Source organism: Tursiops truncatus, chromosome 3, assembly GCF_011762595.2.
Source record: "Tursiops truncatus isolate mTurTru1 chromosome 3, mTurTru1.mat.Y, whole genome shotgun sequence".
Lineage (NCBI taxonomy): Eukaryota > Metazoa > Chordata > Mammalia > Artiodactyla > Delphinidae > Tursiops > Tursiops truncatus.
The window spans coordinates 143,836,334-143,853,111 of record NC_047036.1 but is presented as its reverse complement, the minus strand read 5'-3'; the positions used below and the strand labels follow the sequence as shown (position 1 = coordinate 143,853,111).

Sequence of the window (16,778 nt, the reverse complement as noted above, 5' to 3'; positions counted from 1 at the left end):
GCCTTATGTATTGAGGTGCTCCTATGTTGGGTGCATATATATTTATAATTGTTATATCTTCTTCTTGGATTGATCCCTTGATCATTATGTAGTGTCCTTCCTTCTCTCTTGTAACAGTCTTTATTTTAAAGTCTATTTTATCTATATGAGTATTGCTACTCCAGCTTTCTTTTGATTTCCATTTGCATGGAATATCTTTTTCCATCCCCTCACTTTCAGTCTGTATGTGTCCCTAGGTCTGAAGTGGGTCTCTTGTAGACAGTATATATATGGGTCTTATTTTTGTATTCATTCAGCGAGCCTGTGTCTTTTGGTTGGAGCATTTAATCCATTCACATTTAAGGTAATTATTGATATGTATGTTTCTATTACCATTTTCTTAATTGTTATGGGTTTGTTTTTGTAGGTCCTTTTCTTCTCTTGTGTTTCCCATTTAGAGAAGTTCCTTTAGCATTTGTTGTAGAGCTGGTTTGGTGGTGCTGAATCCTCTTAGCTTTTGCTTGTCTGTAAAGCTTTTGATTTCTCCATCGAATCTGAATGAGATCCTTGCCAGGTAGAGTAATCTTGGTTGTAGGTTCTTCCCTTTCATCACTTTAAATATATCATGCCACTCCCTTCTGGCTTGTAGAGTTTCTGCTGAGAAATCAGCTGTTAACCTTATGGGAGTTCCCTTGTATGTTATTTGTCGTTTTTCCCTTGCTGCTTTCAATAATTTTTCTTTGTCTTTAATTTTTGTCAATTTGATTATTATGTGTCTAGGCATGTTTCTCCTCGGGTTTATCCTGCCTGGGACTCTCTGCGCTTCCTGGACTTGGGTGGCTCTTGCCTTTCCCATGTTAGGGAAGTTTTCGACTATAATCTCTTCAAATATTTTCTCTGGTCCTTTCTCTCTCTCTTCTCCTTTTGGGACCCCTATAATGCGAATGTTGTGGTGTTTAATATTGTCCCAGAGGTCTCTTAACCTGTCTTCATTTCTTTTCATTCTTTTTTCTTTATTCTGTTCCATGGCAGTGAATTCCACCATTCTGTCTTCCAGGTCACTTATCCGTTTCTCTGCCTCAGTCATTCTGCTATTGATTCCTTTTAGTGTATTTTTCGTTTCAGTTATTGTATTGTTTATCTCTGTTTGTTCTTTAATTCTTCTAGGTCTTTGTTAAACATTTCTTGCATCTTCTTGATCTTTGCCTCCACTCTTTTTCAGAGGTCCTGGATCATCTTCACTATCATTATTCTGAATTCTTTTTCTGGAAGGCTGCCTATCTCCACTTCATTCAGTTGTTTCTCTGGGGTTTTATCTTGTTCCTTCATCTAGTACAAAGTCCTCTGCCTTTTCATTTTGTCTGTCTTTCTGTGAATGTGGTTTTCCCTCCACAGGCTGCAGAATTGTAGTTCTTCTTGCTTCTACTGTCTGCTCTCTCGTGGATGAGGTTATCTAAAAGGCTTGTGCAAGCTTCCTGATGGGAGGGACTAGTGGTGGGTAGAGCTGGGTGTTGCTCTGGTGGGCAGAGCTCAGTAAAACTTTAATCTGCTTGTCTGCTGATGGGTGGGCTGGGTTCCCTCCCTGTTGGTTGTTTGGTCTGAGGTGACCCAGCACTGGAGCCTACCCCTCTTTGGTGGGGCTAATGGCAGACTCTGGGAGGGCTCACGCCAAGGAGTACTTCCCAGAACTTCTGCTGCCAGTGTCCTTGTCCCCACGATGAGCCACAGCCACACCCCACCTCTGCAGGAGACCCTCCAACACTAGCAGGTAGGTCTGGACAGTCTCCTACGGGGTCGCTGCTCCTTACCCAGGGTCCCTACATACACACTACTTTGTGTGTGCCCTCCAAGAGTGGAGTCTCTTTTTGCTCCAGTCCTGTCGAAGTCCTGCAATCAAATCCCTCTCATCTTCAAAGTCTGATTCTCTAGGAATTCCTCCTCCCATTGCCGGACCCCCAGGTTGGGAAGCCTGACGAGTCTCAGAACCTTTACTCCAGTGGGTGGACTTCTGTGGTATAAACGTTCTCCAGTTTGTGAGTCACCCACCCAGCAGTTATGGGATTTAATTTGATTGTGACTGCACCCCTCCTACCGTCTCACTGTGGCTTCTCCTTTGTCTTTGGATGTGGGGTATCTTTTTTGGTGAGTTCCAGTGTCTTCCTGTCAATGATTGTTCAGCAGTTCGTTGTGTTTCCAGTGCTCTCACAAGAGGGAGTGAGCACACGTCCTACTCCGCCATCTTGAACCAATCTCTCACTTTGCTGTATACCTGAAACTAATACAACGTTGTAAATCAACTATATTCTATATTTCAATTAAAAACAAAAAAAAGGCCTTGTAGGAGCTTCGTAGTCAAAGAACAGCAGAAGGCGGGTAAATGAGCAAGAGAGAAAGTAGTAAGACAGGACTTCCCTGGTAGCACAGTGGTTAAGAATCTGCCTGCCAATGCAGGGGACACAGGTTCGATCCCTGGTCTGGGAAGATCCCACATGCCGCAGGGCAACTAAGCCCACGCACCACAGCTACTGAGCCTGTGCGCTACAGCCTGAGAGCCACAACTACTGAGCCCACGCACCGCAACTACTGAAGCTTGCGCGCTCTAGGGCCTGCATGCTGCAATTACTGAGCCCACATGCTGCAACTACTGAAGTCCGCGCACCTAGAGCCCATGCTCCGCGACAGGAGAAGCCACCGCAATGAGAATCTCACACACCGCAACGAAGAGTAGCCCCTGCTCACCACAAGTAGAGAAAGCTCGCGTGCAGCAATGAAGACCCAATGCAGCCAAAAACAAAAAAGTAGTAAGACAGAGGATCAGAGAGCCAGGCCCGTCCTGCCCCACAGGCTCTGATAGCAGAGGGCCAGGAGAAAGCCACTACCCCAGATGAAATCATTATCATCATCACCATAATATTTAACAAGGACAACTCATTCTTTCTCAAACTTATATAAAGTATAAACAAAGGACTTTTTGGAAAACTAAGGTACTTTTATAGTTCTACGGATAAATCATATTCTTGCCATGCAAATTCAGTTTCTACACTAATCAGACTTCTATGCCCATGACCCACTGTGATACTGTAGAGCAACTGGTGGAAACAGAATCCCTTCCGCACCCTCAGACAATGCCAATGCCAATGCCAAATGTGTTCCAACTATGACCCACCAAAGCCATGACCCTCAACCCAAGCTGGGACCCACATGAAAGGTACTGGGGAAAGGTTCCCATTTCTCTCCACTATCAGATCTGGTCAAGACTGTTGTTCTTCACAGCAGGGTGGATCAGCAGACCTAGTTAATGCTGAAATCACTGGAGGTAATTAAACAGGCAGGACTGGGAGGAAGGGAGGAGGGGGCTATGCAGATTTTCCTTTCTTCAGTGTCAACATTACAAAATTGGCATTGGTACCTACTTCCTCCTGATGCCATTTAGTTTTGGAGGCAAAAACCCAGGGGAAAGGAGTCAGATGGATTGGGAAGTCAGATGCAGAGGTCAACGTTGGGGTCTGTAGTTTTATGCAAAAATGTCTGCTTTTTATCTAAAGTGAGGATTTGCAACTGGGATCGATTTTGCCCACCCCTACCCGCCTGGGGCCCTTTTGGCAACATGTGGAAACATTGTCCTCGGGCTATGTCATTCTTTCAAAGGTTGTGGACTGCCTCCTTCCCTCCTGTTTCAGAATCAAGTCAAAATGGAAGTTTATGGTGAGAATGCAAAGGTATTATGGAAACAAAGCCCAGACAGAACATATGGGCTTAGAAAGCCACCAGGAATCAGAGTGCCCAGTGCTCTCTGTCATCTCTACCTCTGTTTTCTCTCCCAAAACATGACTTTCTTCTCAACCGTCTTGCATATAGTCTAGTAGTATACTACGCTCAGCCCCACTTTGACTCTAAAAGTCCCCATGTCTCTCGGCTTGGCTGCCCTTAGTTAACTGGCTTCCTCTGTCAATACCCCAGTGATAATTCCCAGAGGAGGGATTAGATGGGTGTAGCCTGGGCCATTCTTCAAGATGACTCTGGTCGCAGCCAGACGACTGCAACTTCGTGAGAGACTCTGACAGAGAACTGGCTAAATGAGCCTTGTCAAGCCTGAGGACCATGAGCAAAAGGGGACCCTTGTCGGGGGGGGGGGGAAATGAAACAGGAGGGAGGGAGGCAGGGCACAAGCTTTGAAAAAAAGACATAGCCCGAGGATATGATATAAACTGATTAGAACCAAATGGGTGCAAGATGGTGGACAAGTCGACTTCCACTAGACCTTGAGCTTCAGTATACGCTCACATCAGCAAGGTAAATGACACACCCACAGGCGCCATGACAGTTCCAAGATCAACCATAAGGATCAAAAAGTGGGCGGTGGCCCAATTCCTGGAAATCCCCGCCCCTTCCTGAAATAGCTGGAATGGTCCTCCCACTCATTAGCCTATGAAATTACCCACCACTATAAAAACTGACAACCCCATACCCTACTGCCTTTCTCACCTTCTGAGGTGGCCCACACTCTGTCTGTGGCGTGTGTTTCTCCGAAGGCCGCTCTCGCCTTCTGAGATGGCCCATACTCCGTCTGTGGAGTATGTTTCTCTCTAAATAAATCCATTTCTTACCTATCACTTTGGCTCTCACTAAATTCTTTCTACAATGAGACATCAAGAACCTGAGCTTCGGGCTTCCCTGGTGGTGCAGCAGTTGAGAGCCCGCCTGCCGATGCAGAGGACACGGGTTCGTGCCCCGGTCTGGGAAGATCCCACATGCCGCGGAGCGGCTGGGCCCGTGAGCCATGGCTGCTGAGCCTGCACATCTGGAGCCTGTGCTCCGCAACGGGAGAGGCCACAACAGTGAGAGGCCTGCGTATCGCAAAAAAAAAAAAACCTGAGCTTCATTAAGCCCTGAAACCAGGTGTGTGATCTCAGTTGGAAGACTGTGGGTTTTGGCCAGGTTCAAGTCTCGGCTGTGCGGGTTCAGGTCCCATGCTGAGGTGCACGGTTTCAGAAAGTTTGGTGACACTGTTGTCTGCTGTAATGCCAAAAAGTAGGAAACATACCTCATAAACATGATGATCTGACCAACCTGCCTCTAGTAAAATACAAAGGAGAGAGAGAAGCTAAAAAAAGGAACTTTTTTGGTTTTCAAGCAGAACGCAGAGGTTATGTAAAAGCCAGTGTTTTCTGGGTTTGAAAATAAAACTACTTCTCACTCCCAGCTTCTCCAGAGGGCAAACTATTCTCAAATTAAAATGGTTTTCCAGCAAAGGATGAGCATTGCATCTTTTGTTAAGAGCTCAGAGAGGTTTAAGGTACCTCATTAACCATTCCAAACAGACAAAATCCTTCTAAAGAGCTTAAGGGTGTGCCTTCCTATCTCCATAAACAACAGGATTTCTGAGATTCTTAAGGGCGCTGTCCCACAGTGGTTTGAAAAGGCATCCAAGGTAGAAAAGGACTTACAGGAGCCAAAAAGATTTGTGTCATGGTTTTTTTCCCCATGCAAGGAACTCCAGTAAAAATCATAAAAATCCTCAAAGTTTTTTTAGAATCAGTTTGAACAAAAAGAGAAGGAGATACATAACACTCTGATACAGAGCTCTGAGTTCTGTAGGAACTAAGGCCCCCCACCCAGATGGAGGATGGTAACTGCATGCTAAGACCCCAGGCTGCTCAGAACCTAAGGAATGATAATATTGACCTTTCCTGACCCTCACGACTTAAATCAACTCAAGCTCTGTCAACCTTTGCCCCAATTCTAGGCTGAATTCTCTGCTCAAGCCCCTTCATGAATATGTATATACTCTTAGCTTAAAACTTCCCCAGTTTTGTTTGGGGGAAGATCCCAGGTGTTCTCCTTGCTTACTGCAAGTAATAGATCCTTCCTTCTCCCACTCTTTGACTTGGTTGTGTTGCTTGGCTTCCACATCCACCAAGAGGTAAACCCAGTTTGCGGGTAACAGGCAGAGCTGCAGAGAAACATTGACTAGAACTGGACCCTAATCAAGGAACCCACAATACATTTACTGCAGCATTCACATGCCTAGCCCACAGTTGGATGTTAGGTATGGAAGACAGATAAGTTATCTTTTTACTTCACAGATACTCAGATCAAGACTCATTCTTGGGCTTCCCCGGTGGTGCAATGGTTAAGAATACGCCTGCCAATGCAGGGGACACGGGTTTGAGCCCTGGTCTGGGAAGATCCCACATGCCACAGAGCAACTAAGCCCATGAGCCACAACTACTGAGCCTGCATGCCACAACTACTGAAGCCCGTGCGCCTAGAGCCCATGCTCCGCAACAAGAGGAGCCACTGCAATGAGAAGCCCGCGCACCGCAACGAAGAGTAGCCCCTGCTCGCCACAACTAGAGAAAGCCCGCGCGCAGCAGCGAAGACCCAATGCAGCCAAAAATAAATAAATAATTTTTTTTAATTCATAAAAAAAAAAAAAAGACTCATTCTTGAAGAGCTGTAACTAAGAAACCACACTCAAGGCACCTCCAGTCATACCTGGAAATGATACCAAAGACGAGATCCTGGACTTCAAGCCTGAACCTGATGGCATGAGAAGTTTGGGAGCGTCTCGCGATGGAACAAGTTCATTTTGCTGAAAGAGGAAAAGAAATAATTTGTGGTCAGAAGCAGACTGTGGCAGTTTTTAAATATGGCCTCCAAATTCTTTGACTTTCATGGAATGTCTCCTTCCCCTCAATCTTGGCTTGATCCATAGAAAATAGCAGAAGTGGCCCTGTGCCCATTTCTGGCCCAGACCTTTAGAGCAGCTTCTACTTCCTTCCGTTTCCTTTTGGATCCCACCTATCACACTTTGAGGGAGCCCAGGCCACAGCGAGAGGCCAAGTGTATGTGTTCCAGCAGATAGTCCCAGGGAGATCCCAGTCAGCCTCAGGGGCCAGACCTGAGGGTAAGAAACGCTTTAAGATGACTCCAGCCCTGGCTGATATCCGACCACAACCAGATGACAGACAGTGAGAGAGACACAACTAGGAGAGCCCAGTCAGGTCCCAGAACCACGCGAGGTAATAATTAAATGAATGTTTTTAAGCCACTAAGCTTTGGAGTGATTTGTTACACAGCAATCGATAACCAGAACGAATACTTTCAGTAGTTTATATAATCTCAAATTGTTGGAATGTGTGACAATGAGCATAAATAACTTTAAAAATTATAAGGAGTCACTAAAATAAAAAAATAAATTAAAATTTACTATTAAAATGACACAAGGCTTTGGAATCAGCAAGAACTACATTCAAATCCTGGTAGGCATCCGATGAGTTGTATGACATTAGATAAGCTACCTAGCCTCTCTGATTCCCAGTTCCTTTCTCATTAAAATAGAGTTAGTTAAGAACACCTATCATATAAGGTTGTTGTGAGGTTTAAAATCAGAGAATAAACGTAAATCCCTTAGCCCAGTGCCTGGTAGTTGCTCAATAAACAGCTCTCATCATTGTTGCCAACATGATGGCTAGCAAGGTCTCTGGTGATGAACAGCCCGCCTCTCATGTAAGAGCACTAAGAGCTCTTTTAAGCAGGCTGACCAAGTGCCAGTTTGCCTTGTGCAACACTGGCTGGATGACTGTGGAAATATGCATTCCAAATAGGGCTTAGGCATTTGTTTGGTTCCAGATGGAAATCCCTCTAGTACAGTTGCTGTTGGAAATAGGCTCACCTAGACTTGAGCATCAGTGGGTATGAAGTGAGAGGTGAGAGGAGAACAAGGTAAAGGAGATAGACTTCTATACCATGGACAAGACCAGCGCTGTACACAAGCAGTCAGTTTCTGAAGAGTGGATGGAGGATCTAGTTTGATTTCATGTTAGCTAGTCAATTCAGCTAGTTGAATGTTAATTAAAAACTGACTTTCACAAAGACCTAAAGTTCATGCCACAGAACAGCCAAAGCAAGAGGCGGTGAGGCTCATGACATAAGGAAGCTTGCGATCCAGTTAAGGATGTTAATTCGGTCATTCTTACACTTCTTCACTCATTCCACTACCAGAATGTCTTCCCCTAGCTGGTCTCTTTTTTTTTTTTTTTAACGGTACGTGGGCCTCTCACTGTTGTGGCCTCTCCCATTGCAGAGCACAGGCTCCAGACGCGCAGGCTCAGCGGCCATGACTCACGGGCCCAGCCACTCCACGGCATGTGGGATCTTCCTGGCCCAGGGCACGAACCCACGTCCCCTGCATCGGCAGGCGGACTCCCAACCACTGCGCCAATGGGGAAGCCCTGGTCTCTTTGCCTCTAGTCCCACCTAACTGCTATCTTTACCACAACCCAAGTAAACTTTATAAAATGTGCTTCTAATCCTGACACTCTCAGGCTTTTAAATCTTTGGTGGGTCCCTGTTGTTCTTTGAACAAAGTCCAAATTCTTTAACATGGTTCAGAAAAAAAACTCTGTCTGGTTTAAAACCCTCCAATGGTATCACATTGCTTCTAGAATGGAATCCAAACTCTTCCCTGTGCCCTACTAAGCCTTGCATGAACTGGATCCTCTCTGACCTCACCTCTCCCCATGCTCAACCTCCCCTCCCTCATTCCACTCCAGGCACGCTGGCCATCTTCTTGTTTCCCCCAGCATGCCTCAGAGCCTTTGCACTTGCTCTCGCCTCTGCTTAGAGTACTCTTTCTTGAGTTCTTCGCACAGCTGATTCCTTCTTAAACCTCCCTAACCATCCAATCTGTTACACACACATCAAAGAGTCAGTTGACTTTCTTAACAGCACTTATCATAAGCTGTAATTATCTCACTTCTTTATCTGTAGGCCCCATGAAAGCAGGAATCCTATCAGCCAGGGTCACTGCAATATCCTCAACTCACAGAACAGTGCCTAGTATACAGTGTGTGCTCAAACTTTGTTTTGAATGAATGACTCTCCATTTTGCAGACTTGGAATCCAAAGCTCAGACAGCTCAGGAGACTCGCTTAAGCAGCAGAGCTGAGTCTGACTGATTTTGAAGTCCATGCTCTAGACCAGTGCTGCTCAAAGCAGCTGGTCAGAGAACTATCTGTTACCGGTCCAAGCCTAAGGCAGTGACGGACTGCACCAAAACAGGGAAGAATACAATGCTACTTTCATGGAGCATATCTTGCTATGAAAAAAATAGCGGCTGAACTGCAAACAGTGTGCCTAGTGATGTCGTTGATGTATTACATTCTGTGGCAAGCTCCCTATCGAATGGGGAGCTAATCACAAACAGGTGGTGTCGGCACTCACCTGTGCCCCACGCTTAGATTAGCATTAGTCTGGCGACCACACCGTACTCCTTACTCTTCTTCATGCCTTAGCCAATGACTTCCTATGAAGCACCTGCTTTATTCCTGGCTCCTTCTTCCTCTCTTCTGTGGGCTGGTGCACAGGAAGTGTCTGATAATTTGTATTGCAGATGAAGAGAATATTGAGAAGGTTTTTTGCTTTTTTTTTTTTAATGTAGTTTTTCAAAGCCAGCAAACAAACCTATTTTTTTTTATTATTCCCCAGTTTTGGAATTTTCATGAGGCTCCAAGCTCCAGAAAGCTATTCTTGCTGGCTAGTTGGCTAAGCTCTCAGTCAGAGTCCTGATTTCCAAAGCAGAACTGTGCAAACTATTTTTATTATACACACTGGCCTCACAGCCTAAGGCAGTGACAGCCTGAAAAATCCTGTGATGCCGGGGCCTGTCCTTATGTGCTCTTAATCTCTAATTATACTGGTGCAGAGCTCCCTAACCAGAATCTGCCCCCATTCTCCATCACCATGGGCTTTCTATCAGTGCTTTCACTTCTAACCTCACCAAATAGCCCCCCAAACACATACACGCACACGCACACACACACACACACACACACACACACACACACACACCCCATGCCAAGATAGCATGCTAGTAAGAAAGACTTGCTCAGTCATTCAAATATTCAATGAGAGCTTTCTCTGTGTCAGGAACTGTGCTAAGAGTTAAGGATTAAAAAACACAGTCCTTGTCCTCTGGGATCTTTCTGAGCTGAGTCAGGAAGTCAGACGAAATATGACGCAAACAGTGTCACGATGAATGCTATGAACAAAAGTCCTAAAGTTTTCTAAGATGTCAAACAGGCACCCTAATCTAGTCTGCTTGCATACGGTAGTGAGAGCAGAAGAGACATTTAAATGGCAGCTTGAATATCAGCGTGAATGCTTTGTCTCTGCAGGAGTCACCACCAGAGCTGTCATGGCCAGCGACTGTATCAAGCACTTTAGATGCAGGAAGTCATTTCGTCTTCACAAAGGCTGAAGGCATGGGAGCCATTTTTATCCTCATTTTACAGATGAGGAAACCAAGACACAGAGAGGAAAAAGTACCACTCCAAAGCTTCACAATCAATCAGAGATCAGGACCTAGTTCTGCTGGATTGTGATGTCTAGCTTTTAACCATTGTACTCTGCTCTAATATGGTCAAAGCCTTTACAAATAAATACACTTGCGTAGGCGTCCCAGGGCCAGGAAGAGGTCCGTCTATAATTAGAGCTGTCCCTGATTAAACATGGTGTTAGGAAATACACAATGGTTCCCGGGTGCTACGCTCTTCAGTGTTATGCCCATAAAGTACGATTCACTCCTACTAAATTGCCTTTGTTGTCAGTAATTATTGGTTCTGGAAGTTTCTAGAAGGATGAGTTTCCAGGTTGCATCTGAAGGACTTGAACCCAAACTCATCCAATTTAATCATTTGTGAGCCAACTTCCTGGATCAGACCCCATACTAGACTTGCGGATATCAAGCAGAATAAGTCACAACCCTAGCCCTCAAAGAGTTCATCTGGTATTGAAGGAGACAGGTGAGTAAATGGACCGCTATGTTATAATGCAATGAGTGGTAAACATAGAAGCATGTACAGGGACCAGAAGTAGCATAGAGGAAAGGAAGTCTTTCCAGAGGAGGGGGTTTCTGGGTTGGGTTTTAAAGTATAAATAGGCTTTCAATGGGAACTCAAGAGAGAGGTTTACACATGCATAAGAGGTAACAGCAATGGGCAGTAGCATGTACTCAGTTTACTATAAGCAGTTTTGTCTTATCAGAGCATATAATGAAGGGTGCAGAGAGGCAAGAGATACAGCTAAAGAGGTTCCCAGCATCCAATCACGATGGGTCTTATGTCCTAGGATGGGATTTTATCCTGAAGACAATACTGCGGGAGAGGCATGGTTCTAAGCCCTGGAAATGATACAGTCTGGTTTGCTTTTGAGAAAACTCACTCTGGCATCGGTAAGGAGGCCAGATGGGATAAAGTCAGCCAAGAGGCAGGAAGGACCTTTAAGAGTATAAATGTCAGATGCAGAGGCTGGTGCTCAGACGAGAGCAGTGAGGTTAGACAGGAAGGAGTAGATGCGAGGATAACAACAAGAGGACCGGGTGACTGGCTGGATGTGGACTGTGAGGGGGCGAGAGGAGGCCAGGATGACGCCCAACTTTCTGTGCTGGGCGAGTGGGTGGGTGCTGGTACCATGAGCTGAGGCAGGGCCTTTAGGAAAGTGAGTGGGCAAGAGAAGAGGGGGTGGGAGGACGACGAGCTCCTATCTGGACTAGCTGAGGTTACTGAGCCAGGGGGTGGGGATCAGCGGGCAGGGCAGAGCTCCAGAGAGAGGCTCTTCTCTGTTCCCACAGGGAAATACCTGACAGGACTCATTCCTGGGCAGGGCAGGAGTATGTGACACCCAAGCTGTGGGTGCCTCTAAGATGCAAACCGTCAACTACTGAAACCAGCTGACTGCTATAACAAAGCATGCGTTGTGTCCCGCATCTGAGGAGAGGATGGCCCTAGAGCAGGGGTCCCCAACCCCTGGGCCAAGGACCAGTACAGGTCCGAGGCCTGTTAGGAACCGGAGGTGAGCGGCGGCTGAGTGAGCAAAGCTTCATCTGCCGCCTGGACCATCCCCCTCCCCACCCCAAACCGTGGAAAAACTGTCTTCCACGAAACCGGTCCCTGGTGCCAAAAAGGTTGGGGAGCGCTGCCCTAGAGGATCAGTAAGACCAAGGCAGAACCCTTGATGTCCCGCTTATTTATTCCCCATGCTCCCCTTCTTTGTAAGTGACACTACCGTACACCCTAGAGCTCAAGCCCAAACCCTACAACTTACCCTTCAAGCCTCCCTTTCCCTCCCCGCATCCACTTCATCTAATTCACCTTCAACCACCACTCTATCTCTCAAACACCCCGTCACTCGTGATCCCTCATCCTGCATTGTTGTCTTCATAAGCATTTATGCTATCTACATATACTATCTAGTTTATACTACTGAATATAACACTCTACGTCGGTCTACTTGCTTGCTGACTATGTCCCCATTGGAATATAAGCTCCAAGAGGATGGGGGCTTTGTCCTGTTCTTCATCATATCCCTCATCCCTACAACAGTGCCTGGCGCACTGTAGGAGCTCCATAAGCGCTTCTTAAATGACGGTCTGCATCTGAGCACTTCTCTCTCGCTCTCTCTGCTGCCACCACACGGATTCAAACCCTCACACAGTTCCCGGAGTGCTTCCAGCACACACTTGGCAACTGACGGCCTGTGGGCCAGGACGGAGCGGGAGGAGCCCGAGGTGACGAGCCTTTACAAGTCTTGGTACTTCTCCAATCCACCCATTTTTCACGAAGCAGCCGGAGTAGCCCTCTAAGATCAGAGATCATCTCACTCCCCTGCTTAAAATCTTCCAGTGGTCCTCAAGGCCCAGCATGCCCACCTCTGCAACTCCACCTCCGATCACTTTACCCCTTGCTCTCTACTCCCCGTGCTCCGCTTCTGTCCCTCCACCCAACTGACCTTCAGTACCAGCCACACCTCTGTCCTCCCCAGCAATCTGCAGGGATCTCCGCTCATACACCGCCTCCTCAGAGAAGCCTTCTCTGACCATCCAAGCTGAAGTGCAGCCCTCCTCCTCTCCTGCAATCCCAGGCACCCTCCAGCACGTCCACCTGGTTACTGCCTTCACATCACTTATCACAGCCTGTTCTCGTTTACTGAATTGTTGACTTGATTATTGTTTCTCTCTTTCTTACCTCTCTCTCCCCCGGCATGTATTCCAGTGTCCAGAACAGAGTCAAGGCTCAATTATTATTTGTTGGACAGAACTGTGTTTCCACTAGCATGATGGTGATGATGATGATGATGATGATGATGTCGATGACGCTCATACTAATGACGCTCCCCACGATGAGACGCTGGTTTGATTCTGTGGATTCAAGGACTGACTGCAGCATGTTCTTGACCATCTAATTAGAGACAGAACCCATTGTTACCAGCTTGGTCTGGGCTTTGAAGCTAGAATGTGTGTGTGTTTGTGTTTGTGTGTGTGTGTTTTGTTCATACCAGGAGACCTCACAGTCATCATTAGGTACAATCTACCACCTGTCTCCAGGGAGACCCACTCAGTAAAAGCAAAATGAGCAGGTGTCAGGTCTCCTCTGTCACTCTGCAAGATGGGGCGGATTAACTGTGTTTGGTAGACAATGAATATTGAGACAGCAAGTGCTCAGATCAAGAACTTCTCTTGGACCCTTTAGATGTTCTTTGCAGCTCCTGCACTCACTCTGCCGGAAGGATTCTGAGGACATGCTAGGGAAGAGAGAAAATGCAGTTAACCAGACAGCGCTGGAGGGAGGGATTAGGGCTGATAGCCAACAGGGGCTGCAGAAGAAAGATTCTGGCCAGAAACTGAAGCATGATGACCTGTCAGTTTCAGTAACACTGGGGAAAACTTGAACTCATCTCCTACTGCTCCTAAAAAAGAGGCATATGTTAATGAACCTCAATTCAGAGATGGAAGAAATCTCAAACAATTGTTTCATTTTACAGATGTGTAACTTAACCCAGAGTGGAGAAAGGACTTTCCCAGGGTCATACAGAAATTCCATAACTGATCTAAGGCTAGGATTCTCACTATTTGAAGGTCAGTGTTTTTCTCACACACGACAACACAGGTGCAAGCCTAACACTGAAGCTAAATTAAACTAAGTTATCCATGTATGGCCACAGAAACTAGCAAAAGCCTGTGTCCAAAACTTACCCAAGGGAATTCCCTGGTGTGGCGGTGCAGTGGTTAGGACTCCACGCTTTCACTGCTATGGGCCCAGGTTCAATCCCTGGTCAGGGAACTAAGATCCCACAAGCCGTGCCCCGCGGCCAAAAAAACAAAAACAAAAAACTTACCCAAATTCCTATGGCTCGGGCTTCCCTGGCGGCGCAGTGGTTGAGAGTCTGCCTGCCGATGCAGGGGACAAGGGTTCGTGCCCCAGTCCGGGAAGATCCCACATGCCGCGAAGTGGCTGGGCCCGTGAGTCATGGCCGCTAAGCCTGCGCGTCCGGAACCTGTGCTCTGCAACGGGAGAGGCCACAACAGTGAGAGGCCTGCGTACCGCAAAAAAAAAAAAAAAAAAAATTTCTATGGCTCTCATTTCCAGCTCACTTTCCTCTTGTTTCATGGCCAGCCTATTACAAGGCACAGGTATCACTTCCCCTTTGACTTCCAAGCAGGTGCTACCAAATGAGGCAGGAATATCTGTTGGTAGACAACAGGGTTGCACACGAGACTTAAGCAGCAGGTGAATCATATGAGATAGTGAACACTCTTTGAAGCCATGTCAATCAGAAGTCATGGCTCTCACTCCAAAAAAATGTGGGAAAACAGGACCATTCAAGAATATCGAGTGTTCTGTGTGGGATGGAATGACTTGGGGAAAATAAGAGGAAAAGAAGGTTAACTTAGAACCCACTCAGGGTTCTAAGTTATCAGGTCACATATCTGGGAGCTCAGAAGAATGTTTCTATAAAAAATATAAATAAAAATATATTTCTAAATAACAAATGTGGAAACTGAGATCAAAATAACAAAAGATAAGGAACCACAAAGCACCAATCAGACTCAGGTCCAATCCTAAATAATACCTTGGACAAACAGTCTAGATACTTAATCTTTCTACCTTATCTTTACAGTAAGGATAACAATGGCAATAAAAACATAGTCATCACTTACTGATCGCTATCTCTACGACAGGCAACGAGGTAAGCACTTTATATGCCTTCTTTCAACTCAATCTTCATCTCAATCCCAGGAGATGTAGGCATCATCATTCCCAATGAGAATCAGAGATGAAGTAATTTGCCCAAATTTATAACCAAATCGCAGAACCAAGATGTGAATTCAAGTTTAAGCTCTTAATCATTATATTTCAATCATTATATTTCAAGCTAGCTCTTTGTTCATGTTCCCTATATGATCGTTTGTGTCCCTTCCGGTTTTTACTCACAATCCTTGTCATATCCTCCACAAAGAAGGTGCAATAAGGCTCAATCCTCCATTGCCAACTCTCAAACCATCTATTGCCAAAGTCACTAAATTCCTGGTCAGCTAATTGGGGGAGGGGAGGCCAGGAGAAGAGCTCCCTGTGCTGTCCCTTCCCATTCCAGCTAGAGAACTCAGAATCTAGCAGGCACAGGGAAAGGAGGGAGAACTGTAGCACCTAATTTTCTTTTCTGGGGGTCAACTTCCCCTTTGGAAGGAGGGAGCTGGGCTACAGGGCCCCTGAGGGGACCAAGGAACTGCGGCAAAGGGCATGTGTTCCCAAGTGACTTAACTTCTCAGTTCCTGTCCCATCTTCAAAAGGAGTGATAGATAATAATTGCACGAACTTCACAAAGTTACTTAATTAAATCAAATAATTCCCCAAAAGAGCTCAGCAGAGTGCCTATTATTACCTATTATTGCTATTGCCATTACTATCATCATTCCAACTCCTGCATTCGCGGTGTCTCTATTAAGCAAGGGGATTCCTTCGTGAATGACTTTAATTTACAAATGCATTCACTGGTCTGTCTAAAGAGCGGCTCTAGAGCCCTGTATTTACCGCTTTCCCTGGCACACTGACCAGGTTTTCTGCCTCCAAAGGAAGTCTGCGACTTGCAGAACTGCCATGATAGTACCAGCAAAGACTTCCCTTCCCCTTCTCCCTCGGCGGCGGCGCGAGGCTTCACCTCTAGGGTTCGGGAGCCCGCCCACATCAGCCACCATTGGTAGCCCCGTCGCTGGCGTGATTAAGGCCCCGCCCCCTTCTCTCTGGGACCACTCTGAGGCCATCTCCGAAAGCGGAGGGGCCTCGGAGGAGGGCCCGCGATGCATCCTGGGTTTTGTAGTCCATCTGTAAGGCTGCAGCCTGAGAGCTGGGCCTTGCGACCCGGGGAACTACAATCCCCAGCAGCCGGGCGGAGAGCGAAGAGAGGGGGCCCTCGCGTCACGTGGGCGCTGGGCCTGGGCGGGCTGCTTCTCAGTGCGGCGGCGGCGGCTCGGGAGACCGGGGCCTTTTGTTTGGAGCGGCGGCGGGGGGCCCCGGAGCGGCGAGGCCGGCGGCGTTCCCCTGCTCGCTCGGTCCCGGCCGCCCCTCGCGGGGGTGGGGGGGGCCGCCCCCTGGGCCGGGGCCTAATCTCAGGCGCCCTCGCCCCGCCCTTGGCCCGCCCCGCCCGGCCCGAGGGGAGGAACCGGCCGGGCCTCCCCGCGCGGCCCAGCTACCTCCGGAGTCTCCGCCGCAACCCTCTGCGCGCCGTACCCGAGGCTGCCTCTCGCCCCTCAGGCCGACGCCATGAAGATCAAGGATGCCAAGAAACCCTGTAAGATGGGGGCTTGGGCTCGTCGGGTTGGGAGAGCAAGTTGGGCCACGTCGGGAAGCCCCTTGTGGTGGCCTGCTTCGAAGCCGGTCGCTCCCAGCCGTCGCCCAGCACGGGATGGGGGCGGAGGGACCTTTGCAGCACCCAGTTCGAGGCTCCCTCCCATCCCCCTA

At 47.4% G+C, this 16,778-nt stretch overlaps 1 long non-coding RNA gene across 11 annotated transcripts in view; it reads right to left on the bottom strand.

Moving 5' to 3' along the window:
• The window catches only part of LOC109551777 (uncharacterized), a 51,033-nt gene extending 34,327 nt beyond the window's left edge, over positions 1–16,706 (bottom strand). For 2 of the 11 annotated variants that reach the window (XR_012330951.1, XR_012330952.1), the window contains exons 1-3: positions 14,981–16,132; positions 13,008–14,323; positions 6,478–6,574 (exon numbers count right to left, since the gene is read on the bottom strand). This is a non-coding gene — a long non-coding RNA (uncharacterized lncRNA). Of the gene's footprint in view, positions 1–1,236; positions 2,255–6,477; positions 6,575–13,007; positions 14,324–14,980; positions 16,133–16,510 lie in introns of those variants that run through there. The other 9 variants (XR_012330948.1, XR_012330946.1, XR_004525942.2 and 6 more) reach the window with 9 other exon arrangements.
• Positions 16,707–16,778: the final 72 nt, after the last annotated feature.